This window comes from Podarcis gaigeae (assembly GCF_964106915.1).
Source record: "Podarcis gaigeae genome assembly, chromosome: 2".
Taxonomy (NCBI): Eukaryota; Metazoa; Chordata; class Lepidosauria; order Squamata; family Lacertidae; genus Podarcis; species Podarcis gaigeae.
This window is the reverse complement of record NC_139679.1, coordinates 74,217,089-74,239,102: the sequence shown is the minus strand read 5'-3', so window position 1 is coordinate 74,239,102 and position 22,014 is coordinate 74,217,089. Positions and strand designations below refer to the sequence as shown.

The following is a 22,014-nucleotide window of genomic DNA, read 5'->3' as shown; positions in this document are numbered from 1 at the left end:
AACCCTCAGGTGGGTACATGGGTGTCAGGTTAAATGTAATCCACTTTGCCATCACCATGAAGGGATGTGTCCTAGAGGCCTGGAAAGGAGTGGAACCCCTGAATATGTCTATGTGAGGCCTGGAAAGGGCTTGCATTAGTGATAGTCATATTAATGTGGCCACATTGTATATACCACAATATGTGTACATATTGCCACATTGTATATACCACAATATGTGTACAGTGGGGGGAAGTGGAAAGGGAAGTAAAGAATTGTACACAAAGTTCGAAGCTGAATGAACAGAGATTTTAAAAGGATTTTTGTGTGAGTGTAGATATATAAAATATGTATAATTAAGAGGTTGACAGCATTAGAGTGACATACTTTACTATTAAATTACGACTTTCATTTATGTTTGGGAAGGCATACATTGGATTGGTCTCTTAGAGATTTGTGTTCTATTTCTAAGGGAAGCTTTCTGTGGCACAACTCTCCAGTCAAATATGGGGTGGGGAATTACTTAATTAAACTCTTTCACAGTTGCTCACTTGCCAATATGTGTGTAGTGTGTGTGTAGTGTGTGTGTTTCGCCACTTTTTTGGCTGATAGGTCCCCAAAGCAGTAAGTGACAGATTATTGCATTTAGTGATGTTAAATTATCGGGAATAATCTTTTGGAGAATATTCTCGAGAATATTCTCGATTAATGAGAATATTACAGAATTTTCATCTAAAATAGGAGAATATTCATTTTAATGCATTGAAAATGATATAATTAGTTAATATACATGTTTATTCATGGGTAAACTTGTTCAGATGGCAACCGAAAACTGCACAGATACAGTGGTGCCTCGCAAGACGAAATTAATTCGTTCTGCGAGTTGTGTCATCTAGCAATTTTTTCATCTTGCGGAGCGCGGATTCGCTGGGTATTAGCGGCTTTAAGAAAAAGGCAGCAAACTCGCAAGACGTTTTCGTCTTGCGAAGCAAGCCCATAGGAAAAATCGTCTTGCGAAGCAACGCAAAAAGCGAAAAACCCTTTCGTCTTGCGCGTTTTTCGTCTTGTGAGGTACCACTGTACTTTTATTCAATGGGACAATGCAGTGAATTCACATTCTTTGATTTTTTGCACCAAACTTGAAATTGAAAATTCAATGTGAATGATTCATGTTAATCAGTAAGCCTGCCACTAACCGTATATTTACCATCAACTTTGAATTCTAATTATGTTGTATATGCATGAAATGTAGCTTTTAAAGTAAAAGGAATATAAAAAAACTCTCAGGTCCGCTACATGAGTACGTTCTTTAATAAGCATATCTACATGGTACAGTATTTTCAGTGCAACACTAATAAAATCAATATAAAGTTTAAAATAAATGCTATTATTTCCAGAAAACACAAATAATCAGTAATGGCAAGTAACATAACATCAGAAATGCAAATTACTATCTGCTTAGACAAGTAAGGCAACACACAACATATTTATCGTTATCACTGATAAATTGTCACATGAAATAAATTTATTTAAAAATAGGCTTTAAGGCCATTTCACATGCGGTTGGTTACACATAATTGTATAAAGCGTTAAAGCTGCTTTCTGTAAAAAAAATCACACCGTATGGCCAAGGGTATAGAATTGCTAAGAATAAGGTCACACCAAAATAAAAAAAAGACTATTACATATAGCTGAAATACATATGAATTCAAATGTTCATCAAATTAAATGAATAGCATTTTTTAAACTAAAAAAAAAAAAAGTTTTCTGTAGCTCACATTTCAGAACCGCCAATTGTTAATGACACAATGCCCAGTAATGTAACTGGATCAAAAAAAAAAAAAAATCATTATTCATTACTTACACTGGTTGACTTATTATTTACTAGATTTTTTAAAATGTGGGTTGTAAAACTTGTTCTTACATTAGAATTTACAGTTTGTGGAGAATATTCTCCAGATAATTTTCTAGCAGAGAATATTCTCACCTCACCTCGCTTCACTAATTGCATTAAAGATATATGATAAAATACAGTAAGCCTGCAATTTACACAGGGGTTACATTCTGGGGATCATACTTAAAGGCAAAATTGTGTATAGTCAACGCACACACTGGGTGCAATAGCAGGTGGGTTTGCCAAAGTCTTTTCCCCCAAGATACCTCCTTTCCGCCCCCATTTTATTTTTACGGTATTTTGTTTTATTGCGAAGCCTGTGAAGCTGAATGTGTACATTAAATGTATGTAATTTCGGGCTTACTGTACAATCAAGCAATCTTCAAACAAAAAGAAAACAAGCTACTCAATAGTGGCATACCTATACAGTGAACTGTCAAAAATTTGATGGTCATTGAAAAAATTAGCCCTACTTTTCAACCTAATCACCATATTTCACCTGAACCTACAACTCTGTAGTTTCTAGTCCCCTCTCTCATTGCATTAGGGAAACCAGCAGACTCACTCATGATTCAAGCCCGTATCTGACTGGGGTTCTTGTCCTAACCCAAAGAAGCCATCACATAAAGACTGCTACCCCTAGAAGTTTCTGTGTTACAGGGCAGGGCTCAATGTTCCTGAGACCTCTAATATTTCTCAGAAACTCTCATATGCCTCTGGGCACAGCAAGCCTTTGCCCTGATCCATTTTATTTTATTGCACATGTTTAACTTGAAAGCCAAAATAAATAAATAAATCAAGAATGTGAAATTATTTATCTGCATTAGGTTGTGGCATACTATTTGACTGGTGTATTTAGCACACAACACAAAACAGGTAAAATACTGATTTGTAATTAGATCAAAATCAGGTTAGAGATAAAAATATCATGCTAATTGGCTTGCTGAATGGCGCATAGCAGGAGAGCCCTGTAGGATACCTAGAGCACTGTCTTCCTGTGGATTTGCTGCTTGACAGTGAGCAAGTCATTTATATGAAATATAGCACTTGGGATTCTGATACAAAATAGGGAGTAGAGATATAGAAAGCAATCAAGAATAGAAAGCAATCTGATCTTTACAGCAAATGTCAATATAAGAATTACTCTCCTTTTTGATTTTTTTTTAAAAAGAATCCTCCATAAATAATAAACAATACTTTTTAAACTAAGAAACAATTGAACAATGCAGACACATTTTTTCAGTTATATATAGGCTGAAATCAAAAGACTAATAATTAAGTGCTCACTTGCCTCTAGCTACTTATTATTCTTCTTTTTAAAAAAAAAAATAAAATAGATTTTTAATTTCAAGTAACGAAATACTTATGCAAGGAAAACAGAGCTTAGTGGTTGTATAGAAAAGAAAGAAAAATAGCGGCTGATAGTTGTAGTTTTAGACATTCCAAGATAGGCATTCAATTGAAAGTGCCTCTTCATAAGGTGTGATGAATTGGTGGAGGGTGAAAGCCATGTTCCAATTGTCTTAACAAAGTCAATAAAAGGATACCATGTTGTAGATGTGAGTTTACCACTGCAAATCAATATTCCTTTTGTGAAATAGTTAATTTGTCCATAAGCACAATGTCCCATACTTGTGAAATCTAGGCTTCAAAAAGATTTGCATTTAAAATTTCCGATTTTTCGGCAATCACTAATCTAGTTGCAGTTAATAAATGAGGATGAGGTCCTTATTGGTTATGTCCTATCTGAAGAGTAAAATAAGATAGTATGGCTAATTTGGGGTCTGGTTGTGGTGAGTGTTCCATCATTTGATTAAGTGTTTGAAAACTTTTTCTGAAAAGGGTATAATTTGGGGGCAAAACTAGCAAATGTGTACTAGAGAGCCTGGTAAACTGCAACCAGCAAAGGTTGGATGTGTTATGATTAATTCTCTGTAGTCTGGCTGGGCACTTGTACTAGCAAAATGCTATCTTTAAAGTATTCAGCACAAAATAAAGATGCTCTGAATTCTGAAAGGGGTTAACTTCAACATTCAAACTCCCAGCTCCCTTATCCCCCCCAACCTTCCCAATGGAATAGCCCACACCTGTGGTTGAGAACAGAATAGTCTGTATTTTTCTTCATGAGCCAAACGCTCATGAGCTAAGGTTAAATTGGGGAACATAAACATTAACCCCCACCCCCCAGAAGCAGAAAATGTTCTACATGATTATATTGCAAACAAAAATAATAGAATAACAGCCCGATTCCTGTCTGTTTTGGTTATAGAGCTCATTGTTCTTGGTCAAACTTAGCGTTGGTAATTTCAGTGGCACCTCAGGCAGAGAAGAAACTATCTGTGTGTTGTTTTTGCTGTTGTTGGGGTTTTTTTGCAGGTGTATTTTTCGCCTTATTTTTCTTCCCTTTTCTTTTGTTTGCTGCCAGTTTCCTTCTTCAAGTTCTGTCTCTTCCTCTCTCCCCTGCCTACTTATTTCAGATGTTTGCCTTCATTTGGTTTGCATCCCAGTTGATTTAATAATTTTTTAGCATTCAATTTTGTGGAGGCAACTTTAGTTACTCCTTCATAAGTTATTAGGATTTTGAATGGGTAACCCCATTGGAAACGTATGCCTGCTTCACAGACTGCTGCTGTGTAATTTTAAGTTCACATCTGCGTTGCAGCTTTCCTATGCAGAGATCCTGGTAGATTGTATTTTCCATTATTATTTTTTCCAGTGGTCTGAACTTTTTAAATAAGTCATGTTTAATTATGAAGGAGCTAAAACTCAGAGTTTATTTGCTTTGGTCAGAGTGCATCCTGTTGATACAGCCTTCTTGTATAATGGCATCGGGAAGTATTTCCTTTATCCAGGACACAAAAGCTTCAGATAGGTTGGTGTCTCCAAAGCTCTCTGCAGCCTCTCAAGAGCATAGATTTTGGCAACAGTCCCAACCTTGCACATCCTTGATCTGCAATCTCATGTCAGATTGAGCTTTGTAACAATTAGTCTTATGAGCAGTGGTTTTCATTTCTATATACCAGGTTCAAGGCACACACACAAAAGTATTGGGAAGAAGTTCCTACAAAATAAATCATTTCTGTAGACCTTAGCCTTGTGCTAAGTTAAGATATAAAAGATTAAAGAAAAGCAAGGGCACTAGAATTTTCTTCACATCTAGAGATGGATGCACATGGCTGAGTATTTGAATGTTTTGACATCTAACCTCAACTGCATTAAAATGTCAAAATTGCTTTCTTTTTCATATGTTAAAACTATTTAAAATCGCACTGTTTTGCTGCTTTTGAATTTTAAATTGTGGTTGTGAACACATTGCAGGCAGATATTTCAGGCATCGTAAGTACTGTATTAGCAGCTTTGACTTGCTGTGTCAGTTCTCTCCTAATGATGTGTATGTGGTGTAGTGATTAAAGAGTTGGAATAGGGCCTGGGAGACCAGGGTTCAAATCCCCACTCAGCCACAAAGCTCTCTGTGTGATGTTGGACCAGGGTGATGTTGCACCTAGGGGTAATAAAGCCTTATTAACTATATTTCAATCTGCCGCAGTTGGGGCAGATTTGTGTTTTTTTTAAGAATGAGCCATAGTAAATAACAACTGTCCAATACTCAGTTTTGCAGTGCTAGGAGTCTGAATGCTTTGAAATATTGGGCAATCACCCAAGCATTATTAATGTGCATCCTTGATTCATCCTCAATGGGCTTGTGCATGAGCAGCACTTGATGGATTGCACCTATAATATACTGAACTCATGGAATAGTTGTATGGAACTGTTAAAATGGAAATGATATTTAACCAACTTGGTGAGGGTAAAAGAAGGAAGACAGCAATTCGATACGTCTGTCAGCTCTTAGTCTCTTTTCATTAGAAACTGAGAAAATATAGTATTTGACACTAATTAATTTATGTTTATATTTGTAAGACTTGTATACTTGTAAATTGTTGATAAAAAATTTTTTGCTAGAAAAATGAAATAAATTATAATAGAAATATTAACGATGGAAAATATGCAACCAGATGAAGGAATAATATTCCAGTTTAAAAATACCTTAGAGATAAATGCAGGGATGGGAAACCTGTAGCCTTCTGGGTCTTGTTGAATTACAAACTCCCATCATCCTTTACTTGCCCGTTCAACTTAATCGGACCTCTGTATAGACACACACAGAATTGCTCTTTTGGAGGAGACAGAAGGTTATCAAATCTGCCAGTTGCAGAGAAAGTGGATAAAAAGAAATGGTTATTTAGGGTTCAAAAAGTAATTCACACAATTCATAACTACTATATGGGATTCAGTTCAACAGACAAATAGAACAAGTTTTGATATTCCATACCATAGGAAAAAGTGTTTGTGTTAAACATATATATTGTTGCCTATACCCTAATACCCAGCAGCAAGACATTCCAGGGTGCCAGCAGCCTATTTCAGTTCACACTAAAACAAGACCTAGCTCTGTGGCCTATTGAGCTCCTTCCTACAATATTAGAGGAAACCTTCTGATGGAGAATTAAAATGTTTTGCAATATTTGAATTTATTTACAAGTACACCTGTAGAACACAGGTGGAAACAAGCAGGATAACACTTCTACAACCAGCAGATCCACAGACTCTAATCAGATGGCCAAAAAGTGATATCTGCACTCCCAAAGGTGCCTTCCAGAGCTCAAAATGCCCCCCCATCCACCCATCCACTCACTCTCTGTCTCATACTGCAGTTCCTTTTTGTGTCTCTGCTAAAAACCTTCCCATTGTTCACGTTACACAGAGATCTATCTTGCATCATCACTAGCTGGGAGAGGGGGAAGTATGAGTCACTTTCTCCAAAAGTATCTCACATTCCAGGGGAATCTCCATTTATTTTCTAGCCTATTTCCCCATTAAAAAAATGGCTGAAGCAATTTGGCCACAGACTACTGTTTGCCTGACCAAAGGTATGGTCAGGCCAACATCCATAACAGCATGGCAGACCTGGAAATGCTGCAAACAAGATGATAAGGTGTCAGAACACCTTTTTTTTTTTAACAAGAAAAGTTGCACTCTTTATTTATTTACTTGGGACATAGCATAGAATTGTAGAGTTGGAAGGAATCCTAAGGATCATGTAGACCTAACCCCTGGGTGGGCTTGAACCAAGGTAATAGCCAAACACACCGACCCATTATGCTGCCTGAAGTGATTTCTAGCCCACTTTTCCTTAAAAATAATTCCAGAGTGGATTCATGGTATCTTTGACATCAGTGGCGTAGCGTGGGTTGTCAGCACCTGGGGCAAGGCAAGTAATTTGCACCCCCTAACCCGTGGATTTGTGCCTCCTAACCCATGGATTTGCGCCCCCTAACCCTAACCCCCAGATGTTGCGCCCGGTGCGGCTGCCCCCCCCCGCACCCCCCATGCTACGCCACTGTTTGACATTCCTTCACATGCAGAATATTCTGGCATTAAAAAACTGGACACACAATAAAAATGTACAGTATAGGTCGCAGTTTGTCAGTGCAACTTGGTAGTGATAAAGCAGACTTCTATTACTAGATATGATTATGCAGCAGGATCCTGTGTTATAGCCTCCTTCCTTTCTCTTTCCTTAATAGCTCTGGACAGAAGCCTCACTATAGTAGACACAACTAAACCTTGACAAATTACTCCCTTGAACTGCCAGCTACTCTGGATTCATCTTCACAGGCTGCAAGTGCACAGAGATTACTGAGCTGCTGCAGTACAAAAATGTGTTCCATTGGCCTTTTAGTGATCTAATTTAATCTGTCTGAAGCTTCAATAGAAATGAGGATAATCTTTGCAAATAGCCCAGAGACCCCAGAATACCCTACAGTGTTTGAAAACAAACCGTCTGTCATCTTCCCCTTGAAACTATAACTTCAGTGTTCCAGATTAGCACTCCTTTTAGAGCCTCACATAGCAATACTCTTTGTGCAGCACAGGTTTATTTCAGTTGCTGACACCTTGTAAAAATGACTAAATGCACAGCAGAAGGACAATGTTTCATTTTGTTTCCTCTTCCCTGTGAAAGCCAGAGGAATATTTTCTATCCCTCCTGTACGTTGTCCCTATATACCATAGAGATGTCATGCAGTCCACTCAAGGGCTTCTCAAATTGCATGTTCCTGTGTCAGAACAATGCTTGGTTTAGGTTCAAAAGCAGAAGCAGGAGGATTATTTCCTCCTCATAGCTGATAAAGCAGGGACAGAATATTTCAGTTGCTGCTAGAGTTTGGACTAGTGCCATCAGTTACTAGCCTAGCTCTGATCACAGCAAATTAAATCCAATATTTATTTATTTATTTATTTATTCTTGAGTAATTTATTAGTTGCTGTTCAGTAGGTTTCTCAAAGCAGCATATAAAATTAAACAATAAGACAATTAAATAGTACACAATAAAATCGAAGTTAACAAGCAGAATAAAATGCATGCATAAAACAACAAATAGATTAAATACAGCAACTAAAAGGCTGGGCAAATAAATAGGTTTTCAAGAAAATGAAAACAAAAATAGTACCAGACAAGCACCCTGGGAAGTGAATTCCAGAGCTCACAACTGTGAAGACTTGTCTTCGGCCACTATCTACCTTACTTCAGAAAGCTGAGGGATCAGAGCAGGGCTGCAAAAGCTTATGCCAATATCTGAGCAGTTTTGATGTGGGAAAAGGTGGCTCTTCAGATTCACTGGTCTCAAGCTATTTAGGGTTTTATAAACCAATTCTGCATTTTGAATTGTGCTTAGGAATGGACCAGAAGCCAGTGTAGCTGGCAATGTATTCTTCATAGATTATTTACCTTTTAATTAGTGTACTGCTATATTTTGCAATGGCTGTCATTTCTGAACAGTCCTCTAGAATAATCAAATGTGCTGCCCTTCAGATCTCCAGAGATAGATATCTGTACCAGCAGAGAGGACTTCAGGATCTCAAAACTCTCTCATCTCTTTGTCAAACTCCCAATTTCTGTTTTTCTCTCTGCTAAAAAAATAAAAATAAATCCAGAACAGGTTGATCACCACCACCCCTGGTCCAGACAAACCACCAGCCTACAGCGCTAGACTAAGTTTCTATTTGCTGGCTGCTATCCAGTCCATTACTGATTGCAGACAATGATTCAGCACCTCCACAGCTTCACCTCAATTTAATGAAAAAGAGAAACGAAGCTGTGCAATGACACCTCACTCCAGTTGACATAACTCATTGAATTCATGTAGATGTTAAATGGCAAGGGGCACAAAATAGTCATGGCAGAAGGTTAAAGCATAGTTGCTATGAATCAGAGTAATAGTCCTACAGCACCACTCTCTGAAACAGATATCTAGGTAGGACAGCTCCAGATAGTCCAGAAGGATACCATGCTTGATAGTATCAAAGACCACTGAAAGACTTAGGTGACTCAACAGGATTGCATTCCTTCAGCATAGATCAGCTGTTTCCATGTCAAGCCCCAGCCTGAAAGTGGATAGAAGTAGATGTCAGAGTAAATCAATGTCATCCAAGGGTCTCTGAAGTTGTCCAGCCATGACCTTGCCCCCAAAGTGCATCTGGATGACTGGTAAGTAAGTTGCAAATCCAGAGTGTTCAATGTGGATTTCTTCAGAGTGGCTTGACAACTACCAATCTGAGTTGAGCCAGGATCACTACTACCCCATGTCACTTACACTTTGGAACTCCCTGCCTATTGATATCAAGCAGGTGCCTTCACTTTACTATTTTCGGCACTTGCTAAAAGCATTCTAGTCTAGAAAAGCCTATGCAGATGTTTAGATAGGTGAGGCAATTTTAATCTGTTTTAGTATTTTAGCTTTTGTATATTTTAAAATCTTGTTGTAATTTTTTAAATTGATTTTATTGTTTTATCTTTTGTAAATGCTTTTATATATTTTTTACAATCAAGCCGTGTATAAATTTTATGGAGTACATAATAAATAAATGTCAGGAGGCAACTGGTCACTCATACAAGCCAAGACGGTCAAGGGTTGAGCATCAAAGAGGAAGGCTGTATTCCTCATACTTTATCAATGTCCACATGTTTCAACAGCTGAAATTTACCCAGCAGTGCTAGACCAGACAGTGCTCAGAACACATCAAGGTAATCTGCAAAAGTGGTAGAGTTCATGATGCCGCAGCTACAATAAATTTTATCCTCAATGTACTTGGCAATTGACTCATAATGGGATTCTGAGAGTTATGCATATCTTCCTGACAGCTGATAAAATTATCAATTAATGCCCCCCTCATAAAAAAAACACCTTTTGGATGGCACTGGGTGAGAAGGGTCATAGCTAAGTGGGACAGCATCTGTTTTGCATGCAGAAGGTTCCAAAATCAATTCCTAGCAACTCCAAGTAAGACTGGGAATTGCCCCTGCCTGAAACCCTGGTGAGCCACTTCCTTTCAGTGTAGAAAATAGCTGAGCTAGATGGAGCTATGGTCTGGCTTGATATAAGCTTCCTATGATGTGATAGTAGTAGGGTAAATATTGCTTCTTCACCCACATTTTTGTCATGGAGTAGGTCCGCAGATGAACTCATATCTTTGTCCAATTGTACTTACGTCAAGTTCCCCCCCCCTTACCAGTTTCCCAAGTTTCATTGCCTCATGCTCCCAAGTATACGAGGCAGCCAATTAGGTTTAGCCCAATGGGAGAATGAACTCTTAGGAGCAATAACGTTCAGCAGAAAAGCCATCTCCATATGCCACAGAGCAGCAAAGTTTTCAACAAAAGCACTAGCCATGCTGACAGGAAACTTCCCAAGAGCTTTTACAAAACCTTCTTTTTTAAAACACTTAAAAAGAACCCCGATCCCTCTTTCCCTTTATGTCTGTTTTGATCTGTTGTGATCCATTCCTAATCTGCACATTTTCAACTAGTTTGCTGACAAGTTGATATTGTAATTCTAAGTATGTTGTAGGATGCCTCGACTTTGATTTTAAAATGGAAGTGTGCAATATAAGCATTTTAACAGAAGATAATTATTGGCCCGCTATCCCTGAATACAGCAGCTATAGCAAGTTGAAACCGTACCGGAAAGTGCTCTGACTACTACAGAGGAGTAAAGAAAAACTCCCCCACCTCTGAATCACCATCCTTCTGCCCAACTGTAAATACTAAGTTAAGAGTGTGGCCTGCCACTTGACTTTGAGAAACCCCCATATTTGACGTGGTGGTCATGAGGTCCCAAACCCTGATGAGGCAACCTGGCCAGGCATATTGACGTTCCCAGGATTAGGTTCAGTTTGTTTTGGAGGAAGCTAAAGAGGTGTTGCACAAATGAAAACCTGCGTAAAGATTGTTGGACCTTTTATGTAAGTTCATTAAGCACAGTGGGTTTTCTGGTGATCATTTATTCTCACTGGTAAATCAAATATGACAACTGAGTATGGAGAAAATGAATACATTTAAGAAATAAATATTGGCAAAAATTTTACCCTGTATTCATTCTCTTCCATCTGTCAAAACTGTTTTAGTGCCTTTTCTCATTTCTTTGCTTTGATGATCTCTGCAAAACCTACAGTTCCATCAAGATCTACCTTTAATTCTTCTTCATGAATTCTGTTTGCCCTGCTTCCAAGGGATCTGTGGCTGCTACATCAAAGTATTATCCAACATGCTGTATTAGCAATCACATTCAAGTGGGTGAGCTGATGAATAATATAATAATAATGCATAGTGACATCATTGCTTAATGACGGCACAGCATCTCTTTGGAAAACAGTAAAATAACCATCAAAAAGGATGATAAATGGAATATGAAACAAACAAGAAACAATTATGGTTTTGGTATGGTGGCAAACCTAAAGCAAAGTGTTGGGGACATTTTCTAAGATGGGTTCTGATTAAATCCACAGGCATTGAGCAAGCTCTAGCCAATCTCTTTTGTATTACTAACTGAACCAAGATTTCCAGGATGCCCAAAAGAATTACGCATTTAATCCAACAGAAATACACAAAACATGCCTAAATTATAGAAATCCACTGAAGTCTCACCCTTAATTAAAGAAAGCTAATGTGAACAGAAGCATGAACTAACCTTCTGTTCTGAAGAAAAAGGTAAAGGTAAAGGACCCCTGACAGTTAAGTCCAGTCGCGAACAACTCTGGGGCTGCGGCGCTCATCTCGCTTTACTGGTCGAGTGAGCCAACGTCTGTCTGCAGACAAGTACTCCCCTCTAAATTTTGGTCTGCACTTGCTAGTTGAATGCAAGAAAGAACCAACCAAAAAGGGAAGAATACTAAACAAAATATAGGCCAAAACCAGCCCCAATGATCACTATATGGAAATCCTCAATTGAAAAGTTAATCAATGTAACTTTTCCATTAGGTATTGAAATTTTGTATTGATGTACATCAGAAATGAGCTTGCTTGGAAGGTTAGCACTGGGAGGTTTTTGGAATCGCACTGTTTATTCAAAAGTGTTTCTGTAATTATATTTGTTCCGTTACTATAGTCTACAAACATGAGATTGTACAGTGATTGAAATTTATCCATATTTGACCATTATGGGGATGCCATATAATAAATGAACAACTGACAGGAAGAGGGTAGGAAAGTATGAAGAACAAGCACTTTAAAGCCCAGAACAGTGAGATCAATGTTCCTTAAGAGCAGGATTAGGTATTTAATGCAGCAGCATAAAAGGCAAAATGGCATATTACTGAATCTGTTTCTGAATATTTAATGGCAATTATTTCAGCTAATTCTTTTTATAGACCTGCATCTTTTTATGGTCCTGACTAATGAATAACATTTAGTTATTACTTACATTTGTTATCCCCATTTAAAAAAACCAGTTATTGAGTTTTATAAGATATCCTCAGTGTTTGTTAAAATATTTATAGTTTTGTAATTTTAAACAGATTCCCAATATAGTTATTGAAAAACTGTATCTGATGCTCATTTATGAAAAATCAGAGAAATTGTTCATTAAATTACATTAATGGAAGAAAGTTTTTTTTTAATGAACAAGAAACTAAAGCACACATACATATTAAATGACACTAGTATAATTAAGGCAATAAGTTTCTTTTTCTTATAAAAGCTCATTGCAACCATATAGAGAAAACCATAAATACATAGTGGGAGTTGGTATATACACAGGCAGTTTATCTATCACATTTAACTTCTGTGTTCCCTGCAAATGTGTAGCAGAATTGCAGAAATGCCAGTTTAGGGGGTGGGGAATGTTTAAATTGGGATGCATGCACATCTGAAAAATGAAGAGGCCAGAAAGGAAGCAAACAAATCTCAGATTGAATGTTGTTGTTGTTGTTCATTTCACTTCTATATCGCATTATATTTTTTTAAAAAAATGTTTGGCACACGTTTAGATGGGTGCAAGCCTCAGTAGGTGGAATAGAATTTAATTAGGTTTCAGCTGTTGCAACCTAATCCTAAAAATGTAAGCATGCTTTAAATTCTATTTCAAAGTGATGGAGTTGAGCCCTCCTCTTTGTGCTCAATTCCCTCCATGCTTAAACCCTACCCTGCTGAACTGCAGCCTTAGATTGCTTATAAAGTTGATAAACATCAGCACCAAGCTGCTGGGTTTTTACTGATCCTTCGATGGGGGGCTGAAACACTTATTAGGGAAAACATGCATTGCTTAATGTCTCACTGTGACCACTTTTTATTGTTACAGTTTATAAATTGAGAATTCAATTAGCAAGTGATAGACTGTCACTTTTACACTATGATCATAACTATTTAGGCTGGTGTACCTCCTTGTCACATCATCACAACGTTTGCTATGCTAACATAGAGCAATGACAGGTGGCACTGCACTCAAGGGCCACTTTATCCTCTTTGATTATTTCCTGGCATAACAAGTATTAATACTACACTGCTAGTCTCTCCCCCCAAACCCCCCACATACAGTACTAGATATAGCAACATTTTCCACAAAGAAAACAGACACATAGAATTCATTCTGCTTCACATGACTCAACTGTCTCCATAGCTCGTTTACTTACACTGTTGCATTTAAATAATGGTTTTATTGTTTGTCTTAATGTTTTAAGCAACATGCTCCTCATTTTTGCATCCCTAACTGTTCTCTTGTATTTTTCTTGTGTGTTCACTTTTGTTCTCATATGAGCAAGAGTTCTACATTCTGAAGGAATCCTACTTCCCTCCGACAGTTTCCTTGATTCTTCTAATTACCCATGTTCAAATGCTCTTGGACAAGATGGCACATTTCCTATTCAGTATACATTCTAGCTGAATTTTCATTACTGTAGTTTGAATAACTCCCAAATGTTCAACAGAAATGTGACGCTCTTAATTTTTTCTTTCCTTTTTACCAGTCTCTTCATTGTTAAGAAATTTCTTCTTTTGAAGTCAAATGTTGGTGGAAGAGCAAACAAATGGCCTTTTCCTTGAGTGAAAGAAACACAAGTCTCCAAGCTGTGATTAGTGTAAAGATCTGTTCCAGACTCTGTTTATTAAGAGAAGGTAGTTGTGTTGGAGAAGACCCACATCAGTCAGAATTTCTTCTGAACTAATCAATAGGGAGTTCTTACATACAGAGCAAACAGCTTCTTATTGGGATGACAAACTTGTTGCAACCTGGTTAGTAAGAAACCACAAGAAACTAGATTTACAGGGAAAACCTCTGAAGTTCCATACTTCTTTCATTCTTTCACTTTCTCTCCTACCATCATACTAACTTTATTTTTACCCTCTAAGAGAGACGTGGTCTTAAGATCTTAGCAGGCTCAGGTCTGTTACTGACCCAGTCCTCTACATTCTGCTTTCACACTTGGTTCTTTTTTAGAGTGTGCATCCAAATTAAGTTGAAAAAATGGTATGTATTTTGATGTTTTAAAGCACTGTATTTTGTCCTTGAACATTTTTGAGTGCTGATGGTTGATTCGGTACTGTTTATTGGCCATTTGAAAACTAAAATAGATATTGGCCATTAAAACTAGCAAGTAAAAAAAATAGCAACCTTGTACATTCATTTTGCTTATTTATCTTCTTCCTTTTTACCATATATGACAGCCACTGTCAGGGACAGCACATACACAAATTATATCAGGGTAAAATGTGCTCACTTTCCATATTGAAAACAAACTGCCCCAAACCATATTAAAACACCACCTTCTTTTTGGCAAGAACCTCCTCTTCTACACCTTCATCTTTGGGCAGGTAATGCTTCATCACATCCTTGTAAATACCTGTAAAATACTCCCTTTTTCTTGTCTGTTACTCACTGGGCTAAGGCAGACTCATAAGTGAATTATCACAGTACAGTAAATAGGAGCTACTGACTCCTTCTGAGAAGCTGTCAGAGTTGCAGGGTGTAAGCAAGGACCAAAGCATGCTTTATGTTTGTTTGGCTATTGTTTGATGCTTGTGACAATAACCCTCACAGAACAAACACAGCCATTCAGATTGGTTATAAGTTTCACAATATATTAATTTCACTGAAAATTGGTAAAGTCACTAAAAGCACCCCTATTTTGCATTTTGTTTTATGGTGTTTTTGTATAAAAGACTAGTGCTTTCTGCCTGCTGGCTGCTATATCAGGTTTGTCCTCTGAAACCTAAGATAGGCAGCTCTGGGCCTAGACTTCCAAGCCTCTGCTTTTCCCATCTACACATATTTCTCATGGCACCTGATATCAATGCTGGCCCAACTGTCATGTTTCTTTATTGTGTACATATTTATTGTGTAGAACATGGGTAGGCAAACAACAGCCTGGGGGCCAGATCTGGCTCAATCGCCTTCTAAATCCGGCCCATGGGTGGTCCAGGAATCAACGTGTTTTTACATGAGTAGAATTTAAAATTTATTTAAAATGCATCTCTGGGTTATTTGTGAGGCATAGGAATTGGTTCATCCCCCCTCCAAAAAAAATATAGTCCGGCCCCCACATGGTCTGAGGGACAGTGGGCCGGCCCCCTGCTGAAAAAGTTTGCTGATCCCTGGTGTAGAAGATGTGGTGTAACAAAATGACCACTAGAGTATTTGCATATACATACGGTAGTACCATTCACATGTGCAACAGCATAAGGAAAGATGGAAAGTCTAGACTCAACACATTATGCGGCAGGTCCCTGGCATAGTGGGTGGGAGCACACTGGTTGGTTACTGCTGCACAGCATCCCATGAGCACATCATTGGGCTTGGTTGGCTCCCTGGGGGATACACCTGCAGCACAGACAAGACGGTAAACCCGCTCCTATGGTCCACATCTGGGTTATACATTCAAGCCATTCAATATATAAAAGCCATTAAGTATTGGAAATGGGTAGAGGAATTAAACAGCCTATGGGGAGGGTCCTGGCTCATCATGCCTCTCTCATTTTATTTTTACATTTACATCCCGCCTTTCCTCCAAGGAGTTAAAGTTCTCTTCTCTCCATTTTATCCTCACAACAACTCTGTGAATTAGGTCAGGTAAGAAACTGTGACTGACCCCAGTGAACTTGATGCCCGAATGGGGAAAACCTAGTCTAATGCACCACACTGGTTCTCTTTCAGATCTTCATTTGGACCTGCTGCCATTTAGAATAATTAGTACAGCTGAGTCAGCCCTTAAGAAGCCCACTGCCATGCTAAGGAATTTTTGGGAGAGTAGGAGTCAGGCCTCATATATTCTCCAAGGTGTGCCCCCCATCTAATTGGCAGCTAAAAGTCCAAGCTGTGTGTGTACTTCAGCTCACACTGAGATTGGGCTAGCCTTGTCCCATGTAAAAACTGGTTCCTTGTCCTTGTAACTAGAGAAATTAAAACCTAGACGTAATTTTCCCTCCAAAAGAACAGGGAAGTAATTTCACAATACTTTAAAGTCTGTTATAGACATAGTTCTCAAAAATTGGCAAGAGCATGGCATGTCATTACTGTATTAATCTTAAACTATTCACTAGTGGTCCTTGGACTTCACACATGTCCGTACTAACCTTAAAAGGGACATATAGCATATGAGCAAGGTTCTTTTTTGTTTTGTTTTGCCAAAAGATTTTCTTGTAAAATGCAGGTGTTTGTAATAAAACAAGGAGAGATAGGAAAATTAATTAAAAATGTGCATTTCTTCTTTTTTTTTTCAGTTCACCCCTCTATGGATATGTCTTTTGAGTTTTTCCTTTACATAACTATTCCAAAAGGCTGGTTAAAGGACTGGTTAAAGGGCTGGTTAAATGAATCTTTCATTCCCTTTTTGGCTGCTGCTACTAGACCTTTATCCTGTTGGTTTTCTAGATTCACAATGCAGCTTCATTTTTCAGAGGAATCTTCAACCCTTTTATCTCTGCTGGATAAGAGCTAATGATACCTAACTATTTTGGTTTCAACAGTGACTTAAACAGATTCAGATTATATCTGTACCTCTGCTTTTACTTTGATTAGGATTTTCCTAAAGAATGAAAACCATTCAGAGAAAAGAGGGAGATATTTAAGTCAATATATACGATGGGAACTATCATTTTTATTTGATCAATTTCTGTGGATAAGAGTTAAGAGGATTTTACACCTCAAATGTCTTTAAGGAAAATGAGAAACTAAAATAGTTCCTCATTTCACATATAGAGCAATATTGGTTAACTCTGCTTGTTATACAATATTTATAACCTGTCCTTGCCCTGAAGAGGTCATAAAAGCCTTAATATGATTTCCAGGTGGTCTCCCACCTCTCTCTTACTGCTTCTGGCTATTTAGGCATTGCAAATACCACCAGTACGCTGGGTATTTATTTAAAGGCATTTGTATATCACCCTATAACCAAGGTCTCATGGTTTTCTTAAAACAATATAAATGGCATCAGCTAAATTGTATCCTAAGGGACAGTCATTGACATTGCACACTTATTTCAGGTTAATTAACCTAGAATATTCACACAAGTCTTTTCCTCTCTCACACTAACTTAAATTTATCTCACTATTCCACAAACAAATATGCACTTAAAATGAGAAACATCTATCCTTCTGTCATACTGGTTATGCAGTATTAAGTATTTTAACTCCAGCAGAGTTATACATTTTAGTTCCAAGTAAGTATTTTCAAGAATCTGACAGATGGAATAGTCATATTGCCAGACTCACTTGCTAGTGAGTGATTATTCTCATCAACAATGATTCCTGCTTACAGTTTAATTCACAGTACTTTAGATATTGTTATGAGGGTCATTATATGGCAGTTATAGAATACTAATCTATCTTTCAATATTCTTTCCCAGCATTTGTATACTTAGGGGGTTGTTCTGAATGTGCTATATGGTTTTACCACTGATAGCCCTATTAATATCAGAAAACATGGTTAATAGACAAAAGCTACCAATCTGCATTTTGCTATTTCCTAAGAGAACACAGACCTAAGAAGTACTTAATAGCATCATCAATGCTGCAGTGCTATGCACCCTTACCTGGAAGTAAGTCCTGTTGAACTTGCTGAAATTTACTTCCAGTTAGACAGGTTTGCGCTGCACCTCTTTGGGCACATCCAGACAGCACTTATGAAATACATCCCCCTGCACTTATTTCCTGACAGCCCATATAAGGCAAGCAAGTGCACATGATTTAGCAGTGAACACAAACTGGATAGATTAGCAATAGGGAAAGGAAGAGATAGGACATACAGCCTGATTCTGTGCATCTCAGGCATTTAACACCCACCCACTCCAAGAATCCTGGAAACTAATTTACCCCTTGCAGAGCTACAATCTCCAGTCCAGCAAACTTAACAAACTACAGTTCCCAGGATTTCTTGAGAGAGGGAGTATAGGCATGCAATTGGGGCATGACAGGTGTGCCCAGGCACAGCTTAGTGTTTTGTTGTTGTTTGTTGTTGAAAAACAGGGATCATAGAGAGAGATTCTGCGAGAGTGTGGAGTAGCAACCTGGCTCCTTCAGCTGTCACAACATGTGGAGAAGTGGCGGTGGGGGAGAGGCAAAGGTGGAAAGGAGGAGGATGGAAGCAGACAGAGAGAGGCGCAGGCAAAAGAAAAAGGTTGGAATGGATTTGCTCTGCAGCCTCTGCCTGTGTCTGTCTCTGGAAGCGAGGGTTGTGTGATGGACTCCCATGGAGGCAGTAAGGGTTCCCTGGGACATTCCCTGGGAAGAGGGATTGACTGTTAAGCCACTCTGAGAATTTTATTTCTGAGAGGGGAGTAAGGGTCTCCCAACAACTCTCTGTACCCTTAACAAAATACAGTTCATAGGATTTCCGGTTTTGTGACTTTCTTCAGAGAAAGGCTAGAGGTTGGTGCGCCGAGGGAGCAGCAAGTCAAAAGTACCAGGTTTGAGCAATGGAGGCAATGCTAGGTTTAGGGACCTTATCCTGATAAGGGAATTCTGCCAGTTTGAGGTTTCCTCTTCTTTTCAAAAATATAAACTTTAAACATGATTAGCATACTTGGTAAATTGATTTATGCCTATAATGCATTTAATACAATTAGGCTCTGGGGTTGCGGCGCTCATCTCGCTTTATTGGCCAAGGGAGCTGGCATACAGCTTCCAGGTCATGTGGCCAGCATGACTAAGCTGGCGAACCAGAGCAGCGCACGGAAACATAATTAAAACCTCTTTAAAACATTACTCATCATTCTACAAAAAGCCTTAAAACAAACATGGAAGGCATTTGTGGCTTCTGCTGGTAGCTCAGGTAGCATGGTGACCTGGCAGTTCTACAGGGGCCAAGAAACTGCGTGGTGGAACTCAATTTGATTTACTGGTTTGAATTAAACAATTAATTTACTGGTTGTAGGCTTGTACTTCAGCAACAAAGAAAGATGAAGGGGGAGAGATCCTAAGAAAGATTATATGGATGATATTTTATCATTATTAATGAGAATGGGAGATGGTGGAAGAAGAGTGGGAAGCAAAAGAGGAAGCAGTGTTTTATTTCAAAGTCTGAAGATCAGATATATTTGATTTCAGTTCTAATCCGTGGCTCTCACATCAGTTTTTCTGCTGAGGCAAACACTTTGATTTCCTCTCACGTATTATTTTCTATGGGCTTGTTAAACACTGAGCTTTTGTGAAGGACTTTGGAAGGAAGATGTTTTTCTAAAGTGCTCTATCAATATAAATGGGAGAATAATGCTCTACCTTTGCGGTCAGAGGCAGCAATGCTTCTGAATAGCAGTTGCTCAAAACTACTGGAGGGGAGTGTGTTCTTGTACTCAGATCCTGCTTGCAGGTTTCCCACAGGCATATATGGTTGGCCACTTTAAGAGCAGGATGCTGGTTGAGATGAGCCTGCTGGATCAGGCCAATGACTCATCTTAAAATCTCACCTTCTTAAGAAAAGGAAAAGACTTAGTAACTGAACAGATTTGTGAGTTATGAAGCAATAAGAATAATAAACTGCTGGGGAATTGTAATCCACATCAGGAGGGCACCATGTTGGCAACCCCTGCTCTAGTTGTTGGTGCAGCTATCACCAGAAGTGTGATTCATGGAGCATTGGATCTTACTTTGCTGAGATGAGTTCGCATAGTATTGATTTGTCTTATACAAAATCCTTCCACAGTTTTTAGTGGGTACAGTATACTTGCTGAACAAATTCCAGAATCTGATTAAGCCCCCTAAAAGCTCAATAAATAGTTCTGTTTAAAAAGTATTTTAAAAATTGCAGTCTTAGGTTGTCTCAGGAAACAGTGAAAGACTCTGCTTTGTGGGTGGTGGGGAGTCAAAGCATTGGAGAGCCCCTGCTGTGGCTGTAGAGACTGACATGGGAGAGACATGTTTTGTTGCAGCTGTGGCAGGTGAAGGGGTCCAGTGTGCTGATGCAGGTGTACCATGACATTTCTTCTTTCTGTGCTCCTCCCAGAAGTCATTCCTCCTCTGGTCACTGCTGTGGATACATGACCTGACTGATTGTCTCCAAGCACTGCAGTCGTCTGCAAGGGATTCCCACACAGCGGGGTTAATGTTGCCAGCCCTCATGTCATGTTTGCAGACGTCTTTGTAACACAGAGTTGGTCTACCAGCAGGCCTGGTGTCTGAAGTCAGCTCCCCATAGAGCACATCCTTGAGATTCTGCCATTTCCATTGTGTGGACATGACCAAGCTGGTGTAGACATCACTGAGGGAGGACTGCAAACATGCTGGGGCTGTGGGCATAGAAGAGCACATCTTTGTTTGAGACTCTGTCCTGCAATGTGATGCCCAAAATCTTCCTGACGCAGCACCTGTGGAAGGTGTTGAGGCATCACTCCTGGCAGGTGTAAGTTGCCCACAACTCACTTCCATACAAGCCTGGGGGACCTTCATCTTGGTATTCATCAAAAGTATTTCAAAAATTGCACTTCAGTATCCTAGAATTTCAGGGTTGTTACTACCAAACAATTTTTTATGTATAATGGCTTTGTTTCGCAGAAAAGAAAAGCAAGTATCAGTGTTTAGAATAGCCTTCCTCAAGGGGGTTTATAATCATTATCTATAAACCATTAATTTTGGTTGAAAGCTCTCTGGATATGGTTGATGCTCAATAGGGCAGAACTGTACTATTTCTAATGAAGCACTTACAAACAAGTTTCAAGACACAGGAGGGAAAAGTTATTAGGTGTACATGAGCAAAACAGCACTTCCTTTATTGAGTGAATTCATATTGAAGATTCATTATTGTGATTGTTTCAAGAGATCCATGTTAACACACACGTAATGGTTCTTGACTACTTCAAATCTTTTGCATCATTAACTAAACATACCATTAGTAGAGGATTTACAGCTTGCCTTACAGAAAAAAAGGAGTGTCAGCTTATTCATAAAAATTTATTGTGTGTTTTATTAGTATCACCTCTAAAAACAAATCTGTAACAAGTGCCTGACTTTAGTAACCTGAGAGGCTGCAGAGCCACTACATACTGTGAGCAGTTTGTTTCTGAACTGACCCAACTGTGATAAATGCTAACTTGACAGTAATTGGTGTTCTTTCCCCTTGTGCAATTGGATTGCAGTGTTGATACCAGAACAGATTCTTAAGTATGTTTATGCTGGATACTGACTTCATGTGCTTTTTAGGACCATGGTTCACAAAGAAACATTTAATCTTACTTTCATATCAACCTCAGAAGCAATGCTTTTCAAAGAAGTAAATTCATATTTTCAGGTTCAAATCATCTTGTGTCGATAATGGATGACATGGAACTTCTGTGCCCCCGGTTTAGATATAAACATTAGGGATTTGAGACACCTATCTCAA

General features: G+C 38.6%; 1 long non-coding RNA gene across 1 annotated transcript in view; it reads left to right on the top strand.

The window, feature by feature from the left end:
* LOC310838863 overlaps nt 1–22,014 on the top strand; it is a 71,192-nt gene that overhangs the window by 13,356 nt on the left and 35,822 nt on the right. The window lies entirely within an intron of this gene.